General features: G+C 36.4%; 1 protein-coding gene across 1 annotated transcript in view; it reads right to left on the reverse strand.

The window, feature by feature from the left end:
* Window positions 1-10917, reverse strand: part of dnmbp (dynamin binding protein) — a 71835-nt gene extending 60918 nt beyond the window's left edge. The window contains exon 1 of the mRNA XM_023340771.1: window positions 10605-10917. The gene's annotated coding sequence lies outside the window, so the exon portion shown is untranslated. The remainder of the gene's footprint in view (window positions 1-10604) is intronic.
* Window positions 10918-13381: the final 2464 nt, after the last annotated feature.

A 13381-nucleotide genomic window follows, 5' to 3' on the forward strand; every position in this document is an offset into this window, starting at 1 on the left:
TCAGTCAGTGCATATGCTTAAAAACAAAAAATAACTGCCTCACAATTCACACACAATATAAGAAATAACAAATAACTGGTAAAAAAAAAAAAAAAACCCAAAAACTAATAAATAAGAATAGCCACATTCTCACATACATCATTCATGATGATTAATGGTTGTTTTTGATTGCATTTAGTTTTGTTGGACAATTATTTTCCACAGTATGAACTGGTGTAAGTTTGACAGAACTCTGAGTCATGTCAGCTTTTCAAGCTCAAACAGGTCTAGTTAGAAACAAAACCTTCTGAGTAGAGCAAAAAGAAATCCTATGTGCTGACTGCTGGTGTCTCGACAATACTCTGCTTCATTTTCAGACATCTGGTCATAAACACACACAGGGAGAATCCTCTGGAGCGCGCTGAATGACAGCGGATGATACCGTTTGTTTACTGGGAAGCCCGCTGCCGTCCAGAACGCTGAGTCCACACAAACACATTCAGGCAGGTGGACGACACGGGACAGTTCTAGATATCACAAACTGCGGGACATCTGCTGCTCGTTCGGTCTGTCAGCAGATATGAATGACGAGGGGCTGAGGGGTGGTAAGAGAGGGGAGTGTGACGAGGCTGCGGCCGGCTGACAGCCGTCATGTGGAGAAATTTTATGACCGTTTGTTTATAAAGTCGATACCACAGGAATTCCCTCTGACAGCACGACAAAACCAAAACCAGTGTAGATATTACTGTGTATCTTCTTTATAAAGAAATATCTAATCTAGATGAAAACTATGCCCAGTAAATTATCAAATAAATGCAGCTTGTGCAAAAATAAACATGAAATTCAATTATTCAGGACTCAACTCTCTCCTGGACTTGTACTTTTAGCAAAACTGCATTTTTATCATATTACGGGTTATTTAATAGGTCAAAAAATATTAATATTAGTTTCTGTGTTTTATTTTTATTGTTGATTTTACACCCAAAACATGTATGTATTATTATCGCCACCCATCACAATAAATATGAATTTTAAATCAATTAACTAAATGATAACTTAAACTCAATAATTTTCATTTAGACGATTTATCGTTTTCCTCTTTTCTCCCTTTTTTTTAAGGACAATATTGTTTACAATAATTAATTTGATGTGTTTTTTTTTTATTTTTTTATTTTGGTTATTTAAGTTGTCGTCCAGTTCCTGTGTTAAATGTTTATAAGAATTTAAAGTTTATTGATCTTTAAGAATGTGTTCTTGCATTATTATGCTATTACTCAAAACAACAATATTATTGTTTATCGCAATAATAAAATTTGTTATTGTTATCGGCCTACATATCGCACATCCCTATGGAGAATCATGAAAGAGTGGTAAACTTTTCCAGATGTTTTTCGGCTACTGAAATTGCTCCAAAAGTGCATCAACGACTCATCCAGAAGGTCACAAAAGAACCAAGAAAAAAAATCATAAATACTTCAGGTCTCCATTGCCTCAGTTAAAGTCAGAGTTCATGATTCAGGAAACATGAAAGAAACAGAATAGATGGAAATTACGTGGGAGTTCCAAAGCCAACATCACTGTTGGCCAAAACGAACACAAAGGCGCGTCTTACACTAGCGAAAAAACATCTTGGTGAGCCCCAAGAGTTTTGGGGTGAGTCTGACTGACAAGTGGAACATTTTGGGAAGTGTGAGCCATGTTACATCTGGTGTAAATCTAACATTTCAGAAAAAGAACATCACAAAAACACTGGAATTGTGACGGTCATGGACTGTTTTTGCTGTGTCTGTTTGCTTTGGTCAATCACACTTTGTTTATGGACAATGATACAAAGAAACAAATCCAACTTTGAAACACCCTAAAAAAATAAATTAGGGTTTTGGAGTGACCCAGTTAGTAGATGATTAGGACTTTAGTGTTGTCTTGGTAACAGAAAGTAATACCAAATGTCTTCACATAACTAAGCAGTAATGTCTTTGCTGACAACTGAGGCATGCATGAATGCCTACACTGTGAAATACTAACGTCATTGGTCAAGAAGGTTTTAACAAACTGATGCACCAATCAGTCAACCAGTAACAGTATGTTTCTTTTGTTAATTAAAAGCATCAAAACTGAGAGGTCTCCCTTTCTTCAGTGATTAAATAAACTAATAAAGATTATGCTCCTCCAGATTTTTAACATTTTTTTTACACAAAAAGACATTTGGCCACTGGTGGACTCCCCTAATGCCCTGACTACCGGGTTTAGCCGGTTTTCTCAGGGAAAACCCTGCATCTGTACATTTTATAGTCTTTTGTAACAACATCTGATTCGTCAAAATTGTAATCAGCAGGCTGGACATCAAAGAAAACCATCACAATGTGATTGATTGATTTCTATTTCACTGCTCTTAACCAGTAGTGTTGAACTCCCCAGAACCTACTGTCCACCAACTTTTCATTGTTCCCTGACTGATCACTCCTGATGACATGATGAGTGGTTAATCATTTGAATCAGGTGTAAAGGTATGAAAACATCTAAAGCAGGGGAGCCCAAAGTCAGTCCTCGAGGGCCGGCATCCTGCGTTTTAGTTCTCTCCCTGGTTTAACACACCTGGACCAAATGATGGCTCATTAGAGGCCTTAGGAGAATACTGACATGCTGAGAAGGTTGTTACTACCACCAGGGAGAGAACTAAAACACGCAGGATGCCGGCCCTCGAGGACCAACTTTGGGCACTACTGGTCTAAAGCATGCAGGACATTGGGCCTACAGCTGGGGACCACCACTCTGGGTAACTAAATCTAGTACTTTTATGTTTCATTAATCTGCTTTAAATGGTCAACTGAAAAAAGATAAACAACTGAAAACAACTTTGAAGAGTGCTGGAGGTTTGTATTATTTTCTGGACTCATCATTTCAACATAAGTCAGTTTTGCTTCTGATACAGCCCAGAGTTTATGTTTTCCATTTTACTATCCACTGCTGGATGAAAAGAGAACATCTGGCAAGCTGAGTCAAATGCTTAAAGACGCCAAACGCTGTTGAAATATTTGGTACTGAGAGGCGTGAATACCACAGTAAGCACACACAGAGAAGTGGTGAAAGATGAGCAGGATACAAAGGATTTGCACAAACTGGTCCCTCTATTGTCTTTACCAGTTTTATTAGAATGCAATATGGGTTGTTGCTTTTGTCAGGTGCTCTCTAAGTTCCCCAATTTAAATTTGCTTAAATGTGTAAATGTGACTACAGTTTCTAAATGTCCCTAATTCACCAGCTGTGTCTCTGACTGAAAGTTACATCAGTCCTTTCCAGAATTTCTACTCTGACCTTTATAAATAGAAATGGTTTACATGTACTACCTGGAACATTTGAGATGTTGTGCACCATTAAGTGGCCATTGTCTTCAACAGCAGAGGTACTGGAAATCTGCAGTGGTTGCTGCTGATTGTAGGAAAATCCCTGGGTGGGTTTGTTTAAAGTGACTGGAAACACTCTTTCTTTGGCTCGAACGGGGCTCTGCATAAATCCACCTCATGCTTCACATTTTCATTTAGTTTGCATTCCAGCATCTCTGCAGCAGTCTGGCTAACACACAAGCATTCCACAGGCGGAGAAACTCTGCCAGGCCGCTTTCCGAATCTCGTCTCATCCTGACGTTGTTCCCTTCATGTTCCATAACTTCCCTCTGGTCACATATTCTTCATTCCTTTCCCCCTCCAAAGCGTGCACATGTTAAATATCAATGACTTAGACTGTATGACGCACATGCATGTGTTTACAGGAGCCGGGCGGATGGAAATGCCTTCCTTTTTTTTTCTTTTTTGCATAAACCTTTCCACAGAGGGAGAAGGAAACAGCTTGCATGTTTGCTGCGAAAGGGGCCGAGGATGTGTTGCCATAGATACCGTTTGTATGGAATAAGGAGGACCCCAGAGAGGTGCCCAGGGATATGCCGCACCCTTAAAAACACAGCCCAGTCCTAATAGTTTGCATATGAGCTGTTACACAACAGATTTCTCACATGGGATCATATCTTGGCTGCAGAAACATCATGAATTCACGGAGAAATGTGGGGAAACCCAGAAAATACAGGAATTCAAACTTTAATAAGGGTTAGGGGTGAACTGGGGACAATGTTGAGAAATTTCTAGAGCACTCTGCTAAAATCTATTTGCTTAATAATTCTATAAAAGTTCTTCTAATGCATTTATGAATCATCTTAGAGGACAAGCCTTGCTATAATCCTCCCCTGCAATAATCTATTCAGGTATTGCCAAAATACTCGTGGTTATACAACATGGTTAAACCGCAGAGCTAAGCAATAATATCTTTGGATCAATGGTGAGTCAGAGAAATGATTCCTCCGACAAGGTTTCCCCCAGAAAGTTTGCAAAGCCCAGTAGTTGGGTCCCAGGGCAGTCGTTCATCCAGCAGCCCGACATGTTTTCAGTTAAAATTTTTTTAAAGTTGACAGGAAATTTGAAAATGTAATAATTATGTGTTATTGAAAGATTGGAAGAGAAATATCTGAACACTAACTATAAAGTTGTAATAAATGCAAACATTTTACAAAGACTTAAATAAATAAGCAATGCTTAGCCTGGTGGGGGGACAAGTAAAGCCTGGTGGCCCGCCAGGCTGATAATGCACTGAGGGAAACCCTGCTCTGAAAAAAAAAAATCTAACATCCAAGATTTTAGAAAAAGCTACAAAACTTTTAATATCCTTGAGATCTCTGGTTCGGAAATGTTTAAAATATCCATGCCTATGAAGAAAATAATATCAAAATTTGAAAACTGTTAAAAATCATGTTATTTACTCAAATAGGAATCAAGTAGAGTTTATTAGAAAAGTTTATGCTTGCCATATTCAGGGTTCCCTTCAATGTATTATAAGCCTGGCGGGCCACCAGGCTTTACTTGTGCCCCCACCAAGTTTTTTTTAAATGTTTGCATTTTTTAAGACTTTATAGTTGGTGCTCAGATACTAATCTTCCAATCTTCCAATAACACATAATTATTAAGCGATATTTTCAAATTTCCTGTCAATGAAAAAAAAATTTTAACTCAAAAACATGGCGGGCCGCTGGATAAATGTCTGCCCTAGCACCCAACCAACAGGCTTGGCAAGTTTTCTGGGGAAAACTTTCCATATTTCTGATCGTCCTTCAACTTCTAATGATGTTTTTATCAAGTTTAAAATGACTACATTTCCTTTCACGCAGTTTACTAAACACATGATCTGTAAATGATGTGTTTTATAAACACAGTAATAAATGTTACCACTGCCACATTTTTAGATAAACAAGACCATTTTGTTTCTGGAGCACATTTTGAGCAACAAGCCAATTCAAAGTGCTTTACACAGTCAGAAGGAAAAACAATCAAAAAGCAAGTGGCAAAGTAAAGGCTAAACCATTATTACAGATTAAAGAACAGACTACAGTTTATGATGTTCCAGTTATTTTAATCAAAAACAGCCTTGATTTAGAGGAAGTCATTGTTTTCTGGAAGTTTGTTCCAGATTAAAGGAGCATAAAAACTGATTGTTGCTTCATTTTATAACGTGTTCTCATTATAACTTAGCAAGAAAACCGTGCGGTTCGGTGCCGACGTGGTTGGAAAAAAAAATTAAAGTTAGCCGCTTTCAGTGCGAGTGAGGTGATTAAAATTGAGCAAAGAAATGCAAAAGTCATAAAAATAATTTTCTGTGAAGATGTTTGATGTTAATCAAGCAACTTTAAAAAAAAATAGCGAGCAGAAAATAAGGCTGAATGTTTTACAGCAAAGCTGTTCTGCTTTATCATTTTCAGCTTTCAACTTTTGTTTGTTGTAGATTTGGAAACAAATACAAAATCTGAGAGTGAAGATAAGCTTCTATATTCTGAAAAGAATACACAGATACACCTCTGTTTGCAACTACTAATGCTACATATGCTAATGGCCAATATAATTTGAACATTTTAACTAAATCCTGCTCTGAAAAAAGAAAACAGACTTTAAAACTTTAAAAAATGAGTTCATTTGTTACAAGTAATCAAATTAACCTTATTCAAGTAAATGTATTCAGTTTTCACTTTCAACAAATGTAAATAAATTAAGTTTGACTAACTTAATTTGACTATATGCTCCATTTTCTTTTTTGCAGTCAAATCAAAATCAAATCAAATTTTATTTGTATAGCACATTTCAGCAGCAAGGCACATCATATCAAACACAGAAACACAATGCAACATAGAATCAACAATCAAAAAACGGCATTAAGTCAGGTTCCATCAATAAATTTGTAATTGATTACGTTTCAAATACAATCCTGAACAAGTGGGTTTTTAGTTTGCAGTGTGGTTAGCAACAACTGCTCTTTCACACAAGGTGTGACATTGACTCAGCTCTGCTGCTAAGAATATTTAATACCAGCTAGATACTCAGGAAAAAAATTAAGTTGACTGCAGGGTTTCCCACAGTGTATAATAAGCCTGGCGGGCTACCAGGCTTTACTTGTGCCCCCACCAGGCTGAGAATTGTTTATTTATTTTAGTTTTTTTTTTTAACTATTGCCATTTTTAAGGCTTTATAGTTGATATTTAGGTATTACTCTTCCAGTTTTCCAATAATGCAAAACTATCAGGTGATATTTTAAAATCTGCTGTCTACTTTAAACATTTTTTAACTCAAAAACATGGCGGCCGGCTGGATGAATGGCTGCCCAAGCGCCCCAAGCACCGGGTTTAGCAAGTTTTCTGGGGGAAACCCTGAACTGCTTTCCTTAATTATAGATCTTGTTCACATTTTATGGGTCAGAGCTTTACAAAACATACAAGCTGTAAAAGGAGCCACAAAAAACTAATTGTTACAGCTTTCTTAAAATAAATCCTTTCAGACGTAATACATAAAAAGATATAATTCAGATACTGTTAGTGACATAAATAACATTTTGTGAACTATAAACTACTTTATAACGGCAGAGTGTAAAATGTTTGAAAGTATTGTCATTTATTTATCTAAACACATCTGTTGATTAATGATACTTGGTTACAAGCTCTCAACTTGTCAGATTTTAATTAAATCAATGCAAACATACCAACTAGTTCAGTTGTCGTCTGATTAATGAAAAACAATGCAAGTCTGAAAAACGTAAGGCAGAGAGGAGAGCAGTTGAAGTACAGTGACATGCATGCATTCATAACATTTAGAATAAAAAGTAAAAAAAATTTTTTATATATAAACTAGTTTCATGAACAACATTAAAATATCTACGTTAATTCAGCGAATAGAGTTTTTTCACTACCAGTTTCCATGTATTTTCAGTAACTGACAACATCTTTTTTACTTTAACTGGAACTTTTGTTTAGTATGTAAAGATGAACTACATCTGTTTAATCTCTGAGTTGCACAAAACAGCACAACTTATCAGATTTATTAAGCAAACAACTATACGTTGCCAGTGAGACATGTAATGCACACAAAGGTAAACACTGATCTCATATTTCTTCATTACTATGTTCAGATATCTGACCCCGTCAGTCTTTAATAATTCAGTGTAAGAAATGCATTAAAAACCTTTACAAGTTGCTGAAGAACAGAGGTGAGGCTGAATCAAACTGTTTTATGGTAAAACTCAGATAAAGTCTTTAAATACATTTTTAAAAACATCTCAGGTGATATTAGCTTGTTCTAACGGTTAAATAAACATAAACAATATTTCTGGCTGATTGTGTCAGCAAACATTTGAACAACAAAGTCTTATCATGTCTCACTTTGAACATAACTTACATTTTGAATCTAGCAGTGTGTTTTTCTGTGTTTATGTCATGCAACACTGTCAGCAAAACCCACATAAATCCTTAAAATTAACATCCAGGAAACAAACACCTCTCTATTGGTCTCTCCTCCAGCATCCTTTGTGAAGCTAAAGGTGTCCCCCAAGGTTCAGTTATCGGGCCAAGAGAAAATAGAAAATAGATTGGTACTAGATTAAAACACAGAGGACGGGAAAGGCAGAGCAACTGATTCCTCTAAAGCCTTTTCTTCATCTCATTAAAAGGGTCGTAAACTATTGGAAAAAATACACATTTGAAACTGCAACATTTCAAAACCTTGACAATGGTAATCAACCCACACTTATGCTACATCATTGGTCAATACTTTTATGTTATTTACACCAAATTCTGACCCTTCCTTAAACTCTCGCAGCTGAAACCGACTCTCATTGAACCAAGCAATGTTTTTACAATCTGGTAACATTCAGTTTTGGTGAGCTCGTGTGAATTGTAGCCTCAGTTTCCTGCTCTTAGCTGACAGAAGTGGCACCCAGTGTGGTTTTCTGCTGCTGTAGCCCATCTGTTTCAAGTTACGACGTGTTCTGCGTTCAGAAATGGTATTCTGCAAATCTTGCTTATAACAAGTTGGTTAATTAAGCAGTTACTGTCTTTCTTTGATCGCCATCCATCTGCCAGTCTAAATCCCCGCTCTCTGCCACGCTGATGTTCAGTTTGAACTTTTACAAGTTGTCTTCACCACATTTTAATACTTATTAATGTATTTAGTTGCTGCTATGTGATTGCCTGATTCGCTGTTTGTGATAACAAATAAACCAGATTTATCTGAGAAGACGGTCATTAAATGCAAGTCAGAACAGTGTTAAAAGTGGGTGTCACAATATAAGCGTTTCAAATCAGTCAATATCCATAATTACTGATTACTTTTTATTGCTTTAAATATCTGAAATACCAAACTGGTGGCGTGACTTTCCTGTTTCCTCCACAGTTTTCACTCCATGACGTAATTGTTTATTTTAAGCCGTTATGAGACACGCTGGCAAAAATTGAAACTGCTGCTGCGCAAGTTACCCAACAGGTTGTTGCTAGGTAACTAAAGAGTGAGTGAGTTGCTAGGTAACCAAAGAGTGAGTGAGTTAGTTGATGCCACCAATTTTGCTTAGCTGGCTGAGAGATGTTGGACGGCTAAAGTCTTTCCTCTGCCTATGTCCCCCAGAATGCTGTGCGGTTCTGGATTGGAGTTCAGTGAAATTACTCAATATTCTATCATATACATTATCTATTGAAAATGATCATCATGTGTCTATCACTATATATGGATTGTTGTTGATATATTGTCCAGCCCTAGGTGGGCACAAGTTATAGAGCATCTGCACATTACAGATAATTTTTTGTTTTTTTGTCACCCTTTAATGTTTCTGGTTATCAAACACAATTGAGCATAATAAAATAAGTTGGACAAATAAAACCTCAACTGCTCACTCAACTTATTAAGACAAACAATTGTGCTGTAGTCCAGTTATTATTTGAGCATCTGAGATGTTAATGACGGTTTATTATTATGCTAGCATCAGCAAAAGTCAGGATGTAAAAAAAGTAAAAGCAAGCAGTTATTATTAGATTTATAGCTAAATCCTAAAGGAAACTCCGTGGATGCAGAGAGAGAAACAGGAAGTTCAAACTATTTCTTCCACCAATCATAATGGCCACGGATCATATCCCCTACTCCAGCGTCTCAAAAGGACTTAAAGAGGAGCGGCAAAAGTAAATGAGGTGGGTTGGCAGTGATTGCCAACAACTGACAGTGTCATCCAGGACATGTTACTATGAAATATTGGCTCTGCTGCCTAGCTATTGAGCTGTTAGCATGTCATTGCACTGACATGCTAACATCACCATCCACAAATCTCTCAAGACACTTAAATAACAGGAATTATGACATATCATTGATAATAAAGTACTTTTAAACTGAATTGAGACAAAACAGTTTCTCACTGCACTGCATCATACTATACATAACTACCATATAACACAAATTTTTAACTAATCCACTGACTGTATGCAACTAGCTGATCTGAACTATAAGGTTTAGGTTCCATAAACCTAAACCTTATAGTTCCTTTGTCCAGCTAGTTGGACAAAGGAACTATGTTCCTTACCCTGATAAGTAAGGTTCCATACTTATCAGGTCAAACCACATAGTGCAATACGATATCACTGGTCAATCTATCCGCCAAATTCTTATATTTTTTTTGTGTTGTATTTATATTTACTTATATTCTTATATTCTATATTCTTATTCCTTGTTTCTTGCATAATTTAAGGTTTTTCTTGCATAATTTAAGGTTTTGGTTACTCACATTTGGTGTGTACCTTAGTATTTAATTTGTATTTTGTATTCTTTTGCACTTTTGCTTACTGTGTGTTATGTTTGTTTTTTGCGTGGGAGCTGCTGGTAACTTCAATTTCCTGAGGGAGTCTTCCCAAAGGATCAATAAAGTACAAGTCTAAGTCTAAGTCTAAGGTGTTTGTGGTTAGAGTTGGTGTGAGACTGTGTGTTCACATAATGGAACAACTGACAGCAGAGGCCACAGCTGACACCCAGCAGGGTGATTTCTCTGTCTGCAGCATTAGTGCTGTTCACTCCCATTCACCTCACGCCATTGATCCGTCCAGGATCCGTCCAACACAGGATGCAGAACAAACTGTGTCTGCTGCGCATTTACTTCAGCAGAAGAAGAAGAAGAAAAAAACAACGTGAAAATGTCCACCAAGCTGAAGCTGTTCATGTTAAAAGAAAGAAAAAAGAACCACGTCGTTCATCCCGGGTTTGGGTTACGGCTTTAGTAGCTTTTCTTACCTGTGAGTTGTTTCTGTTGGAGTCCCTGGATCCGGCCGTTAGACCCAGTCAGACTAGATATCCAACTTCTTCTTCAGGCCGGTGATGTGAGGAGGTGGTGGCGGTGGTGTTGTGGCAGTTGCCTCCCCTCAGCGACACAACTTTTTTTTTCAGCAGCTACGCGTCTCCACGGATTGAACCGAGCCGCGTCTCCCTGGACGAACCCGCAGGCTCAAGAGAGCATGGCGACGGAAGAAGGTGGCCCACGGTGATCCACGGGTGACTGCCGGGTCTCCGTACGGGGAGCTGTCATCACGTTTCACACGGGACAAGCCGTTGCGAGCTGTTCAGCTGTTCCCGTGCCTTCATACAAACAACGCCACCCACATTTACAGAGAAGTGCCCCGCGCATTGCCTGAATAAAAAGAAAAAAAGGGGGGAAAAGCACGAGGTTTGTACGAACCGATTATTACCTAACAAAATAATAATTTTTAGTATTCATTACATTAATAAAGTATATTTTCTTTATCAAGCTAAGTATCAGTTTAAACTACATTTTCATTTACTTTATTTTCTATTGATTTAAATGCACATTGTTTTCTATGGAAGCCCGTTTCCGCCACTCTGTTAAAAAAAATAAAATAAAATAATCTCATTATAATGAGATAGTATCTCAAAATAATGAGATAGTAACTCCAAATAATGAGATAGTATCTCAAAATAATGAGATAGTAACTCAAAAATAATGAGATAGTAACTCCAAATAATGAGATAGTATCTCAAAATAATGAGATAGTAACTCAAAATAATGAGATACTATCTCATTATAATGAGATAATTTATTTTTATTTTTTTTAACAGAGTGGCGGAAACGGGCTTCCATAGTTTTCTAAGCTTACCTGCTCACCTGAAGAAATTTGTTGGGTTCCCTGGATTTACTTTTATTTTATTGGATGTACAAATTAACTTATTGCCTAAGATTTTTTTTTTTAAAGGAATTATGCGGACCTTAATGATTACATCTGGAGAAAACTCACTATGAAACAGCTGAATAAAACTGCCCAGATAAGACAGAGGAAATAGAAATAGAGAGGCGTACAATGACCAGCATGAGTTCAGTCAAATACACCATAACTACATGCAAAAACAACACCTGTGTTTTATTTCTGGGTTGTTCTGTGTCCTGTTCCTGAGTATAATATGAATTACATTCTGTATACTATTCTAACAGGTTTAAATGTCTTCTTATATGCTCTTTTTATTGTTTTTGTCATGTTAAAGCATCCAATAGCTTCTCTATCAAATGCTACAGAGCACATGATGCTTTACAAGATGATTTAATCTATTCAAAATCACAAAATACTTAATTTAAAGCCTTAGTTTACTCACCTTGCACACATAATCTCATATTAGCTCTGAGGTTAGCATTACAAATTACATGATGCAGTAAAACTGTTATTTATTTATTTTTAATTTAAGTTCCTGCAGTAATTTTAATCTAAAAACAATGATTGAACATGCTGATTGTGATGTAAAATTTGCACAGACAGCGTGATTGCTTATTTTCTGGCAGAATGAAGAAAACCCAGCATGAACATTTCCTCAGTTTATTACATAATTTATGCACAACTCAGTACATTCTGGAGCTGTCCAGTCACATTACACCAAAAGATGTCCACAGTCATTTTAGGAAGTAGCCTGACATAAGACATGTGATATGTACATTCTCTTGTACTGCAAAGCTAAATAATTTCAGTGGGATAGTGACTAAAGCATTTAGAGTTGTCACAGCTTGGAGGTTTTAGCTTGTAAAAGTCTACGACAAGAGTAAACGTAGTTAACAAGAACACCATTGCGAATAGGTTTTCTTTATTTTACTGTCCTCTCCTTCATGGCTTTCTTCTCTAACACTGTCATTTGAAGTGGCTGTGGCACTTAAATCATACTTTTATGGAAACATAATCACAGCCCCTGCAGAAAGGATTACAGGTTTAGAAAGTACGTGTCTTTTTCTACCCACTGTTCATTCTGTGTTGTGGTGTGAAAAGCTAAATCAAGTTTTTCTTTTTTGTTTTTGCTGCGTCTGCAGTACTGACAGCTTCCTCATATGCGATCCTGTACATCCAGAACAATGGCAGGAAATAAGGGTGGCGAGATGCGGCTGCCTTGAAGAGCGGGCGAGGAAAAGGAAAACAGATACAGGAGAATTTCCATTAGTCCATAAAAACAAAGGAGGTTTTTATTAATTCTGATTCTATTTTAAATGTAAATTACTTAGGATTTTTTATTTGTGTCTGGGAATGTTGCACAAAAAAGTGTCCATCTGCATCAACCGCCTGTCACGTTTGGTCCATCAGAGGGACGCAAATTAAAACTCAGGTCAATGTTATTAAATAAAGTCTCCAGACACACCAATCAATTTAATGTTAAATTAATTTTTGTTGTTTTATTGTAATATTCTGTACTGTATTTCAACAAAGAGGACCAGACTGAGCTGATTATTTAAGGTGAAATGTTACAGAACTGGGTATTCTAAACATAAACACAAAATGTAATTATATATACATTTTATATAGATAGATAGATAGATAGATAGATAGATAGATAGATAGATAGATAGATAGATAGATAGATAGATAGATAGATAGATAGATAGATAGATAGATAGATAGATAGATAGATAGATATGTATAGTTTTTATAATAATTATTATTATAGATATTATATTATCTATAGTAATAGAATATGTATATTATTATAGATTTAATAATAATATGTGTTATTATTATTATCAATAT

The sequence above is a fragment of the Xiphophorus maculatus genome, chromosome 10 (genome assembly GCF_002775205.1).
Source record: "Xiphophorus maculatus strain JP 163 A chromosome 10, X_maculatus-5.0-male, whole genome shotgun sequence".
Taxonomy (NCBI): Eukaryota; Metazoa; Chordata; class Actinopteri; order Cyprinodontiformes; family Poeciliidae; genus Xiphophorus; species Xiphophorus maculatus.